At 48.0% G+C, this 12,354-nt stretch overlaps 1 protein-coding gene across 1 annotated transcript in view; it reads left to right on the forward strand.

Moving 5' to 3' along the window:
- Positions 1–12,354, forward strand: part of ZNF627 (zinc finger protein 627) — a 60,400-nt gene that overhangs the window by 1,217 nt on the left and 46,829 nt on the right. Inside the window, exons 2-3 of the mRNA XM_054673700.2 lie at positions 3,447–3,570; positions 3,827–3,874. The gene's annotated coding sequence lies outside the window, so the exon portion shown is untranslated. The remainder of the gene's footprint in view (positions 1–3,446; positions 3,571–3,826; positions 3,875–12,354) is intronic.

Raw genomic sequence — 12,354 nt, forward strand, 5'->3', positions numbered from 1 at the left:
GGGTTACATCCCGATAAACCTATCATAATCAAGTTGAAAAATCTTAGAACCGTCAAGTCAGGGGCTGTCTGTAGAGGGATCTCTAGGATATCCCCTAGGGGGCAGTGTTACCCTGGTAACTGTCAAGTGTAACCAGTAGAACTGCCCTCCTGTGAGACCCTTTTTCAGTGCTGGAGCAAACTAGAATACACACAGGATGGAATCATACTATACAGTTACCGTGCAACTTGCTATTTCCACTTAACCATCTATACACGTATACCTAACTTTTGTTTTTAGTAGCTACATGATTCATAGTGCGACTCTGCCATAGTATAATCAACCGTTATCCTACTGATGGACAATTCCTGGACTTTTCTGAGTTTTGCCACTGTGATGATGCAGTAAATGTCCCTGAATCAATATCCTTAAGACTGGATCTTTAGTGAAGCATAGTTTTCAAAAAATGACATTTGTGAGTACAGTGTCTCACCCCAGTAACCCCAGCACTTTGGGAGGCTGAGGTGGGAGGACTGCTTGAGCCCAGGAGTTTGAGGCTAGCATGGGCAACATAGTGAAATCCTGTCTCTAAAAATAAAATAAAATAAAATAAAAAACAATAAATGATGGCCGGGTATGGTGGCTCACACCTGTAATCCCAGCACTTTTTTTGTTTTTGCTTTTCTTTTCTTTTTTTTTTTTTTTTTGAGACAGAGTCTTGTTCTGTGGCCCAGGCTGGAGTGCAGTGGCGTGATCTTGGCTCACTACAACCTCCACCTCCTGGATTCAAGCAATTCTCCTGCCTCAGCCTCCTGAGTACCTACGATTACAGGCGTGCGCCAACATGCCTGGCTAATTTTTGTATTTTTAGTAAAGATGGGGTTTTACCATCTTGGCCAGGCTGGTCTTGAACTCCTGACCTCGTGATCTGCCTGCCTTGGCCTCCCAAAGTGCTGGGATTACAGGCGTGAGCCATGGCGCCTGGCCCATCCCAGCACTTTGGGAGGCCAAGACGGGTGGATAACCTGAGGTCAGGAGTTCAAGACTAGCCTGACCAACATGGTAAAACCTTGTCTCTACTAGAAATACAAAAATTAGCTGGGCATGGTGGCAGGCACCTGTAATCCCAGCTACTCAGGAGGTTGAGGCAGGAGAATCACTTGAACCCCGGGAGGCAGAGGTTGCAGTGAGCCGAGATCGCGCCACTGCACTCCAGCCTGGGCAACAAGAGTGAAACTCCATCTCAAAAAAAAAAAAAAAAAAAAAAGACATTGAGTCACAGGATGTATATATCTTTCATTTTGTTCATGATTGCCACATTAGTTTTCTCTTTTTCTCTCCTTTCATCCCTTCCCTCTCTTACTTCCCTCCTTCCCAGCTTTGTTGGATGTAATTGACTGAACATGAACTGCTCATATTTAAACCATGCCTGGCCGAAATTGCATGTTTTGACATACAGGTATATCATTAAAACATGACCATAATCAAGACAATTATTTCCATCACCCTAAGAAATTTCCTCTTACCAGTAGCCGAGTGTGATGGCTCATGCCTGTAATCCTAGCACCTTGGGAGGCCGAGGTGTGCGAATCACGTGAAGACAGGAGTTTGAGACCAGCCTGGGCAACACGGTGAGACCCCTTGTAGTCTCCACTACAAATACAAAAATTAGCCAGACATAGTGGTACATGCCTGAAGTCCCAGCTACTCGGGAGGCTGAGGCTGGAGAATCACTTGAACCCAGGAGGCGGAGGCTGCAGTGAGCCAAGATTGTGCCACTGCACTCCAGCCTGGGTGACAGATCAAGACTCAGTCTTAAAAAAAAAAAAAATAAGAAAAAAAAAGAAATTTTCTCTTGCCCTTTTGTGCTCTGTCCCCTACTCCAGCCCCTGGCCCTAACTGATTTGTTTTTGGTTCCTATAACTTTGTCTTTTTCAGAAAGTCATATAAGCTGAATCATACAACGTGTAGCCTTTTGAGCTGGGCTTCTTTCCCCAGCATAAGATGTTTGAAACTCACTCATGTTCCCAGCATTTTGGGAGGCCAAGGCGGGTGGATTGCTTGAGGTCAGAAGTTCAAGACCAGCCTGGCCAACATGGTGAAACCCCATTTCTACTAAAAATACAAAAATTAGCTGGATGTGTTGGTGTGCGCCTGTAATCCCAGCTACTTGGGAGGCCAAGCCAGGAGAATCACTTGAAACCAGGAGGCGGAGGTTGCAGTGAGCCGAGATCACGCTATTGCACTCCAGCCTGGGCAACAGAGCCAGACTCTGTCTCAAAAAAAAAGAAAAAAGAAAAAAAGGAACTCACTCGTGTTGTTGGATATGTCAGCAGTTTGTTTCTTTTTTGTTTTCTTTTGAGATGGGGTCTCACTCTGTCACCCAGACTGGAGTGCAGTGGCACCATCATGGTTCACTGTAGCCTCAACTTCCCAGGCTCCAGCAGTCCTCCCACCTCAGCTTCCCGAGTAGCGGGGATTACACCTGTGCACCACCACGCCCAGTTAATTTTTGTGTTTTTTGTAAAGACAAGGTTTTGCCATGTTGCCCAGGCTGGTCTCAAACTCCTGGACTCAAGCAATCCACCTGCCTTGGCCTTTCAAAGCGCTTGGATTATAGGCATGATTATTATTCAGTTGTATTCTGTTATATGAATGTCCCACACTTTGTTTATCTTTTCACCTGTTAGTGACCTGTTTTTGCATTGTTGCCGGTGTTGAACAATTATTAGAGCTGTTATGAACCATTTCTTTCATTTTGAGGGTAGCAGATGACACCACTCCAAAATATGCCACTTTGGCATATGGATTGTTTCAGCTAAGGGCACTTGAAAAACAGTAGGTGCAGGAAAAGCACTCTGACCTCCCTCTTTTCTCTGGAAAACGAGATAAACCCCCATATGGAAGATGCCCTCCCCATCCCAGAAAGAAAGTAAAATTCTTTTTAGACAGGGTCTCATCCTGTTGCCCAGGCTGGAGTGAAGTGGTGTGATATCCACTTCCTGCAACCTCACTGCAACCTCCACCTCCTAGTCTTAAGCGATCCTCTCGCCTTGTCCCCAAAATAGCTGGGATCACAGGCACCCACCACCATGCCCAGCTAATTTTTTTGTATTTTTGGTAGACACAGGGTTTCACTAAGTTGCCTAGGCTGGTGTACAGCTCCTGAGCTCAAGTGATCCACCTGCTTCTGCCTCCCAAAGTGCTGGGATTACAGGCCTGAGCCACCACGCCCAGCCCTAGATTGTACAATTCTTATCACCAGAAGACAGGGAGTCAAAGCTGAGGAAAAAATGTACAAACAAACCTTGTTAAACGAACCCTTATTTTTCTAGTTATTTTTCCACCATTAACTGCTCTAGCCCAAACCCCTTTGTCTTGTCACATTTTCATAATTTACTACCCTTTTAAAACTTTATTTATAATATTTATTTATAATTTTAAAATTTATTTATATATTTATTTAGAGACGGGGCCTTACTCTGCTGCCCAGGCTGGAGTACAGTGGCACAATCATAGCTGATTGCAGCCTCAAACTCCTGGGCTCAAGCGAAACTCCCACGTCAGCCTCCTGAGTACCTGGGACTACAGGTGCGTGCCACCCAGCTAATTTTATTTTTTGTTGTTTTAGAGGTGGGGTCTCCCTGTGTTGTCCAGGCTGTTCTTGAACTCCTGGGTCCAAGCAATCCTCCCACCTTGGCCTCCCAAAGTGTTGGGATTACTAGTATGAGCCACCACGCCCATCTATAATTTACTACTTTTTTTTTTTTTTTGAGAAGTCTGGCTCTGTTGCCCAGGCTAGAGTCTAGTGGTGCGATCTCAGCTCACTGCAACCTTTGCCTCCCAGGTTCAAGTGATTCTTCTGCCTCAGCCTCCCAAGTAGCTGGAATTACAGGTATGTGCCACCATACCTGGCTAATTTTTGTATTTTTAGTAGAGATGGGGTTCCTCCATGTTGATTAGGCTGGTCTCAAACTCCCAACCTCAGGTGATCCGCCCACCTTGGCCTCCCAAAGTGTTGGGATTACAGGCATGAGCCACCATGTCCATCCATAATTTTCTACTGTTTCTCCAATACAGTAAATAAGTGTTTGACTGTAACTGCTTCTTTGGGTCTTCCTTTTCAGGGCTCCCATGTCCCATAGAACTTATGTTAAATATATTTCTATGCTTTTCTCCTATTAATTGATCAAATGTCAGTTTAAGTCTTAGGCCCAGCCAGAGATCTAAGAGGGTAGAGGAGAAATCTTGCCTTCCCTCCACAGGTCTTTGTGTGGATGTTCATTTGCATCTTTCCCTGTGATTGCTTGCTTGCTTGCTTGCTTGATTTTGAGACAGGGTCTCACTCTGTGGCCCAGGCGGAAGTACAGTGGCGTGATCATGACTCACTGCAGGCTTGACCTCCCAGGCTCAAGTGATCCTCCCACCTTAGCCCCTGCCCCACCCTCTCCACCCCACCCTCTCAACCCCCTGAGTATCTGGAACTACAGATAAGCACCTCCATGCCTGTTTACTTTTTTATTTTTATTTTTTATTTTTGGTAGAGATGGGATTCACTATGTTTCTCAGGCTGGTCTTGAACCCCTAGGCTCAAGCAATCCACCCACCATGGCCTCCCAAAGTGCTGGGATTACAGGCATGAGCCACCACATCCTGCCTCCCTGAAATATTTGATTCCTTCGGAATTTATTTTTGTATGTGGTCTAAGGTAGGGTTCAGGTTTTGTCTCATTCCAGTGCAAACTGACAAGGCAAATAACACCTCCTTTTCCATGAAGTTGCAATGCGACCTTGAACCTATATTATGTTCTTAAATAAATCTTCCTGAATTTGTTCTTGGATTCCCTCAGTATTTTCCTGAGTCAATGCTATATTGTTTTTGTATTTGTTTCTACTTACTCTCTTGATATTTTCCCGAGCCAATGTTTTGTTTTGGTGGGTTTTTTTTGTTTTTTGTTTTTTGTTTTTTTATTTTAGAGACAGGATCTCACTCCATCATCCAGGCTCAGGCTGGAATGCCATGGTGTGATCATTGCTCATTGTAGCCTCCAGCTCCTGGGCTCGAGGGATCTTCCCACCTCAGCCTCCTAAATAGCTGGAACTACAGGCGTACACCTCCATGCCTGGTTAATTTATGTATTTTTTTTTAAGTTGGGGCCTTGCTATGTTGCCCAGGCTGGTCTTGAATTCCTGGCCTTAAGTGATCCTCACATCTTAGCCTTCCAAAGTGCTGGGATTGCAAGTATGAGCCACCACACCTTACCCTGAGTCAATGTCAATGTCCTTTTTTTTTTTTTTTTTTTTTTGAGACGGTGTCTTGCCCTGTCACCCAAGCTGGAGTGCAGTGGCGCAATCTCGGCTCACTACAACCTCTGCCTCCAGGGTTCAAGTGATTCTCCTGCCTCAGCAGCCTCCCAAGTAGCTGGGATTATAGGCGCCCACCACCACACCTGGCTAATTTTTGTATTTTTAGTAGAGACAGGGTTTCGCTACGTTGGCCAGGCTGGTCTTGAACTCCTGACCTCAGGTGATCCACCCGCCTCGGCCTCCCAAAGTGCTGGGATTACAGGCGTGAGCCACCACACCTGACCCTGAGCCAGTGTGTTACTATTTTGATGACTGTATGTTTTGCTATTGGTAAGGCAGGTATCTCACTTTCTTATTCATGATTCTTGGCCTGGGATGCTGTTTAGGAAGTGGACATGGCCTGAGTGTCAAGTGACAGACAGCCTACTGGCTGCATGAGAATGCCAGTCCCTTTTTCAGCCTCTAGTTTGACAAGCAGAGTGGCAAGATGATAGTGTCTGTGACAGCTGAAATCAGGAGTGGTTGGTTGCTCAGGAGGATCGAGAAGAGATGAAACCCTGCCACTTGCCTGAGGGACTCTGCTGTCTCGTTTCTTGCAGGTTAAAAGGCATCTTTCCAAAAATGGCTGAACCTGGTGTGGTGGCTATGCCTGTAATCCCAGCATTTTGGGAGGCCGAAGTGAGAGGATCACTTGAGGACAGGAGTTCAAGACCAGTTTGGGCAACCTAGGGAGACTCCATCTCTCTTTTTTTTTTTTTTTTGAGATGGAGTCTTGCTCTGTCGCCCAGGCTGGAGTGCGGTGGTGCGATCTTGGCTCACTGCAAGCTCCACCTCCTGGGTTCACACCATTCTCCTGCCTCTCAGCCTCCCAAGTAGCTGGGACCACAGGCGCCCGCCACCACGCCCGGCTAATTTTTTTGTGCGTGTGTTTTTAGTAGAGACAGGGTTTCACCGTGTTAGCCAGGATGGTCTCGATCTCCTGACCTCGTGATCTGCCCTCCTCGGCCTCCCAAACTGCTGGGATTACAGGCGTGAGCCACCGCGCCCGGCATTTTTTTTTTTTTTTTTTGGAGACAGAGTCTCAGTCCATTGCCCAGGCTGGAGTGCAGTGGCGTGATCTCGACTCACTGCAACCTCCACCTCCCGGGTTCAAGCAGTTCTCCCACCTTAGCCTCCCAAGTATCTAGGGTTACAGATGCACACCACCATGTCTGGCTAATTTTTGTATTTTTTGGTAGAGGATGGATTTCACCATGTTGACCAGGCTAGTCTCGAACTCCTGACTTCAGGTGATCCGCCTGCCTTGGCCTCCCAAAATGCTGGGATTACAGGCATGATGTACCATGCCCGAACCCCATTTCTTAAAATAAATAAATTAGGCCGGGTGCGGTGGTTCATGGCTATAATCCCAGCACTTCAGGAAGCCGAGATGGACAGATTGCTTGAGCCCAGGAGTTCAAGACCAGCCTGGACAAAGTGGTGAAACCCCCTCTCTACAAAAAATACAAAAATTGGCTGGGTGCAGTGGCTCACGCCTGTAACCCCAGCACTTTGAGAGGCCGAGGTGGGTGGATCACGAGGTCAGGAGATCGAGACCATCCTGGTCAACATGGTGAAACCCCGTCTCTACTAAAAATACAAAATTAGCTGGGCATGGTGGCACACTTACCTGTAGTCCCAGCTACTCGGGAGGCTGAGGCAGGAGAATCAATTGAACCTGGGAGGTGGAGGTTGCAGTGAGCCAAGATCAGGCCACTACACTCCAGCCTGGCGACAGAGCAAGACTCTGTCTCAAAAAGAAAAAAAAAAAAAAAAAAAAATTAGCCAGGTGTGGTGGTGTGTGCTTGTAGTCCCAGCTGTTCGGGATGCTTAGGTGGGAGAGAGGATTGCTTGAGCCCCGGAGACGGAAGTTGCAGTGAGCTGTGATCACACTACTGTACTCCAGCCTGACAGCCTGGGCAACAGAGTGAGACCCTGTCTAAAAAACAGAAAAGTAAAGAAAAAAAAAATAATTAATTAAGATGGCTGAGTGCTGGCTGGTGTTGTCTCCTCAGCAAGACAAAAGCTCCCTGAGGGCCAGCGCCCACCCTGATTTATTCCTCCTAGTGTCCTTGGGTCCCCGGCTGCCTGGCACAGAGCTTTGGTCCTTGGTGCTCGGTAGAAGTATCTGGCTGATGTAGAGGAGGGAGCCTGAGTTACAATCCCCCCTCCCCTGCCACTCAGTCTTCGTGTGACATTGGATGTGTCACTTCTTCTTTCTGTGCTCTGGGCCATGGGAACGGGGTCCTTGGGCTATGATGGTGACCTCTGATTCAGACTCCTGCCTGTCTGGTGCCTCTGAGTCAGTGAGAAGAGAGCGGCTGTGACCTCCCTAGACTGTTGTGGTTAAGATTGAGGGACTGCCACTTCCTAGAAATGACCTTGGTCACAGTGGTTAAGCCGTCCAATCTAAGATAAATATTGTACCAAAAAAAATTAAAAAATAAAAACCCACAAAAACACGTCTGAGCTTCTGTAATAGCCTCTGAGAAGCAAGGATGATTCTGGCCCCTGCCTCATGGGCCAGGATCAGAAGTGACGGTAAATGGCAGCTGGAACAAACTCAGGATTACATTTTGGGGATTTGTTTGTTTGCTTGAGACAGAGTCTTGCTCTGTTGCCCAGGCTGGAGTGCAGTGGTACGACCTCGGCCCACTGCAACCTCCGCCTCCTGGGTTCAAGTGATTCTCCTGTCTCAGCCTCCTGAGTAGCTGGAATTACAGGTGCCCGCCACCATGCCAGCTAATTTTTGTATTTTTAGTGGAGACAGCGTTTTGCCATGTTGGCCAGGCTGGTCTCGAACTCCTGATCTCAAGTGATCTGCCCGCCTCAGCCTCCCAAAGTGTTGGGATTACAGGTGTGAGCCACCACCCCTGGCCAGGATTGCATTTTGGAAAGATCACTGCTTAATTATAACAGTTGGCCAGACATGATGGCTCACACCTGTAATCCTGCATTTTGGGAGGCTAAGGAGGAAGAATCACTTGAGGTCAAGAGTTTGAGACCAGCCTAGGCAACATAGCAAGACCCCGTCTCTACAAAACACACACACACAAAATTAACCAAGAGTGGTGGGGTGAAGCTGTGGTCCCAGCCATTCAGGAGGCAGAGGCAGGAGGATCCCTTGAGCTCAGGAGGTGGAAACTGCAGTGAGCTATGATTACACCATTGCACTCCAGCCTGGGCAACAGAGTGAGACACTGTTTCAAAAAAAACCAAAAAATTATAACAGTAACACATACACCTTGTAACAAATTCAACAGTATTGACATCTATAAAGTAGCAAATTATACCAAGATACACACACACACACACACACACACACACACACACGCAAAGTAACAAATAAGCCGGAGCAGTAGCTCATGCCTGTAATCTCAGCACTTTGGGAGGCTGAGGCGGGTGGATCACCTGAGGTCGGGAATTCAAGATCAGCCTGACCAACATGGAGAAACCCTGTCTCTACTAAAAAATACAAAATTAACCAGGCGTGGTGGCGCATGCCTCTAATCCCAGCTACTCAGGAGGCTGAGGCAGGAGAATCGCTTGAATCTGGGAGGCAGAGGTTGCTGTGAGCTGAGATCACGCCACTGCACTCCAGCCTGGACAGCAAGAGGGAAACTTCATCTCAAGAAAGAAAATAAGTAAAATAACAAATGAAAGGTGACAATTTCACCAAGTGCCTCTCCCCAGAAGTAACCTCAGTTACCATTTTTTTTTTGAGACAGTCTCCCAAACTGGAGTGCAGTGGCGTGATCACAGCTCACTGCGGCCTCCACTTCCCAGACAAGAACGATTCTCGTGCCTCAGCCTCCCAAGTAGCTGGGATTATAGGCATGCATCACCAGGCCTGACATTCTTTTGTATTTTTTAGTAGAGGTGGGTTTTTGCCATGTTGGCCAGGCTGGTCTTGAACTCCAGTCCTCAAGTGATCTGCCTGCCCCTGCCTACCAAAGTGCTGGGATTACAGGCATGAGCCACTGCACTCAGCTCTGTTTACATTTTGTCCTAGGTTCATTTCACTCCGCTAGGCAGGCAGCTGGAGCCAAACAACTGGGTCCCTGCCGTGTAGCAGTTGCAAGTGGCGGTTGAGAGTGGGCCAAAGGAGGGGTTCCTGTGCCTTGCCTAGCGCTAATGGCCTGGGTTGCCTGAGGGTGGGTGTTACTTAACTCTCCCTCAGAGGGGAACTGGGCTCCCCCGCAGCTGTCACATCAGGTCTAGCACTCTGCTTTCAGTATAAGAGAAACAGGCCCTGAGATTTTTTTTTTTTTTTTTTTTTTCCCCTGAAACGGAGTCTCATTCTGTTTCCCAGGCTGGATTGCAGTGGTGTGATCTCGGCTCACTGCAACCTCCGCCTCCTGGGTTCAAGCGATTCTCCTGCATCAGCCTCCTCAGTAGCTGGGATTACAGGCACGTGCCACCATACCCAGCTAATTTTTTGTATTTTTAGTAGGGACGGGGTTTCACCATGTTGGCCAGGCTGGTCTCCAATTCCTGACCTCAAGTGATCTGCCTGCCTCAGCCTCTCAAAGTGCTGGGATTACAGGTGTGAGCCACTGTGCCCAGCCCTGAGATAATTCTCCTTCTAGAAGTTTTCTTACACATTACTTTCACAGCATTGGTCCAGGGACCACCACTGCAGCCTTGTTGGTAAGAGGGAAATAATTATTTATTTATTTATGTATTTTGAGAAAGAGTCTCGCTCTGTTGCTCAGTCTGGAGTGCAGTGGCGTCATATCGGCTCACTGCAACCTCCGCCTCCCGGGTTCAAGCAATTCTCTGCCTCAGCCTCCCAAGTAGCTGGGACTACAAGCACACGCCACCATGCCCAGCTAATTTTTGTATTTTTAGTAGAGACGGGGTTTCACTATATTGGTCAGGCTGGTCTCAAACTCCTGACCTCAGGTGATCCACCTGCCTCGGCCTCTGAAAGTGTTGGGATTACAGGTGTGAGCCACCATGCCTGGCCTAGAAGGAAAGATTTAAAAAAACCACGGCTGGGCGTGGTGGCTCACGCCTGTAATCCCAGCACTTTGAGAGGCCGAGGTGGGTGGATCATGAGGTCAGGAGTTCAAGACCAGCTTGGCCAAGATGGCGAAACCCCATCTCTACTAAAAATACAAAAATTAGCTGGGCATGGTGGCGTGTGCTTGTAGTCCCAGCTACTTGGGAGGCTGAGGCAGAGAATTGCTTGAACCCAGGAGGCGGAGGTTGCAGTGAGCCAAGATCGTGCCACTGCACTCCAGCCTGGCTGACGGAGTGAGACTCCATCTCAAAAAAAGAAAACAAAATAAAAAAACCTCAATGAGGCCGAGCACTTTGGCACTTTGGCTCACGCCTGCAATCCCAGCACTTTGGGAGGTTGAGGCAGGAGGATCACCTGACCCTGTGAATTTGAGGCTGCAGTGAGCTATGACCTGCCATTGCACTCTAGTCTAAGTGACAGAGCAAGATTCTGTCTCTCAAAACAACCCCCAAAACCAATAAAATCCTGAAAGGGGCACTAGCAAGGAGCCAGTGACATAAGGCAGAAGCTTCGTGGCTGTCAAAAAGAAGGGCAATCTTTTTCCTTGTTCCTGGGAATCCTGCAAACATGTCTGTCCCATAGGTAATGCGTGGACAAGGTCATTTGTTATGACATTGAGGACTGCAAAATTGTTTGAAGTGTTACAGGAAAGGGGTCTCGATCCAGACCCCAAGAGAGCATTCTTGGATCTTATGCAAGAAACAATTCAGGACTGGGCACAGTGGCTCATGCCTGTAATCCCAGCACTTTGGCAGGCCAAGGCAGGTGAATCACCTGAGGTCAGGAGTTCAAGACCAGCCTGACCAACATGGTGAAACGCCGTCTCTACTAAAAATACAAAATTAGCCAGGCATGGTGGTGGGGGCCTGTAATCCCAGCTACCTGGGAGGCTGAGGCAGGAGAATTGCTTAATCGGTTGAACCCAGGAGATGGAGGTTGCAGTAAGCCAACATTACACCCATGTACTCCAGCCTGGGTGACAGAGTGAGACTCCATCTCAAAAAAGAAAAAAAAAGTGGAGTGCAGTAACAGGAATGTGTGCAGAACTATGTGTATATTGTGTTGCTTTTGGTGTAAAAAATGGGAATGTGTTTGCAGTGGCATGCCCCTGTAATCTCATCTACTCGGGAGGCTGAGATGGATCACTTGAGCCCAGGAGCTCAAGACCAGCCTGGGCAACATAGCAAAACTCTGTCTCTGAAAAACAGTCTGGAAGCAATAGCTCATGCCTGTAATCCCAACACTTTCGGAGGCTGAGGCAGGAGGATTGCTTGAGCCCAGGAGTACAAGACCGGTTTGGGCAACAGAACAAGACTCCCATCTCTACAAAAAAAATCTAAAAATTAGTTAGGAGTGGTGGTGCGTGCCTGTAGTCCTAGCTACTGGAGAGGCTAGGGTGGGAGGATTTCTTGAGCCCAGGAGTTTGAGGCTGCAGGGAGCTATGATTGCACCACTGCACTCCAGCCTGGACAATATAGCAAGACCCCTCTCCCTAAAGAAATAATAGGCCGGGCATAGCGGCTCATGCCTGTAATCCCAACACTTTGGGAGGCTGAGGCGGGCAGGTCACGAGGTCAGGAGATTGAGACCATCCTGGCCAACATGGTGAAACCCCATCTCTACTAAAAATACAAAAATTGCCAGGCGTGGTGGCTCACTCCTGTAATCCCAGCACTTTGGGAGGCTGAGGCAGGCGGATCACGAGGTCGGGAGATTGAGACCATCCTGGCTAACACGATGAAACCCCATCTCTATTTAAAAATACAAAAAACGAGCCGGGCGTGGGGGCAGGCGCCTGTAATCCCAGCTACTTGGGAGGCTGAGGCAGGAGAATGGTGTGAACCCGGGAGGCAGAGCTTGCAGTGAGCCGAGATCACGCCACTGCACTCCAGCCTGGGCGACAGAGCAAGACTCTGTCTCAAAAAAAAAAAAAAAAAAAAATTAGCTGGGCGTGGTGGCTCGTGCCTATAATCCCAGCTACTCGGGAGGCTGAGGCAGGAGAAT

The sequence above is a fragment of the Pan troglodytes genome, chromosome 20 (genome assembly GCF_028858775.2).
Source record: "Pan troglodytes isolate AG18354 chromosome 20, NHGRI_mPanTro3-v2.0_pri, whole genome shotgun sequence".
Lineage (NCBI taxonomy): Eukaryota > Metazoa > Chordata > Mammalia > Primates > Hominidae > Pan > Pan troglodytes.